Source organism: Poecilia formosa, unplaced genomic scaffold, assembly GCF_000485575.1.
Source record: "Poecilia formosa unplaced genomic scaffold, Poecilia_formosa-5.1.2 Scaffold600, whole genome shotgun sequence".
Classification (NCBI taxonomy): Eukaryota; Metazoa; Chordata; class Actinopteri; order Cyprinodontiformes; family Poeciliidae; genus Poecilia; species Poecilia formosa.
In genome coordinates this window covers 223510-224939 of record NW_006800539.1, presented here as the reverse complement: position 1 = coordinate 224939, position 1430 = coordinate 223510, and positions in this window count along the sequence as shown.

Genomic DNA, 1430 nt, shown 5'->3' with positions numbered 1-1430 from the left:
GTCGATTGATGACATCACCTTAAACCCGCGCACTTCCGACAGGAAGTCACCTGTTTTTTCTACTGTATGTCTTACTTTTACTCTCTAATTCATATAGGTTTCATCCTTTGCAGACTGACATAAAATGACATGAAGATGAACTCTGTCAATGCCTACTGACCCGTGGGGGCGTGGCAAAATGGCTGTCCCTCGCCATATGCATATTCACACACACATCATCCGATCTACACCAGACTTTTTATGAGTGACACTTGTGAACCTCTAAGGAGCCCAATACAGTTTAATTGCAATTTGACTCCACTGCGCCCCCTAGGTTAATCAAATAGCTGTATCTCCTTGCGACATGGCCCAATCTGCTCCAGATTTTGGGTGCATCGCCAGGGAGCGCTGCCGAAGGCATCAAAGCGGATCGCATGGAGGACGGCACGCGAGCGTCGGCGGTGGCTGGCGGGAAGCGGTGCTGGAACCCCCGCGGTGGCTATAGGCCTGAGCGGCGCTTGGCAGCGAGGGCCGCTTGAGGCTCCGCGGAGCTTTAATTGTCTTTTATAATTTCTATGTATTGTTTAGACCTTTCCTTTTGAGTGTATTCTAATAACAACCAAAATAAAAATAAAGTTATAAAAAAAATAAAAATATAAACAAGGGCACAATGCAACCTTTTAGTGGACTAATCTATAAAAAAGAGCTGCCTGGTTGCTGCAGTGGAGATGAAGATGGTCCATTCAGGAAAGCAGAGCTGCATCAAACTTGGAACTGCAGAAAAAAAAAAACAAAAGCAAAAATTTAATTGTTAATGCATGTCACCATGAGAAAAGCCTGCTGAGTTTTACTTAAAAAAATTTTTTTAATTTAAATCACACATTTTTGACTCATGAAGTTAACTTTCTTTTTTGCAAAACAAACTTATTTGCGCATGTCATTAATCTTTTCTTGCTATTCTAAGTTTTTGTTTGTGACTCAGTTTTGCTTGTGATTCTCACATGACGTCATGGGCAGGACCTAAAATCACAACAAAATATTTCTGATGTGTGCAATAAATGTTTATGTTTGGTAAAAATTAGTTTTTAATTAAAAAAAGTCTTTTAAACAACTTTTTTTTTTAAACAAAGGAATCATTACAATTCCAAAAGTTTTGATTACAATTTTATTTTACTTAATTGAGGTTAGTTTTTTTTTTTTCATTGAATAATTGGAAAACAAATGTAACTACATACTCTGCGAACCAGACCCTAAACTTAAAGTCTGGGTTGAGTTTTTTCCCCTTCATTAATGACATACATTATATCTATCATGGTAATTCAGGGTGAGTTAATTCTAAATGAATATCCTTGTTGGACTTTTATGTAAGTGCTATTCTCTTTCAAGACATGTTTACCTAAAGCTAGAATAAATGCAATGTACATTATGCAGCAAAGGAAATTAGAAGATCG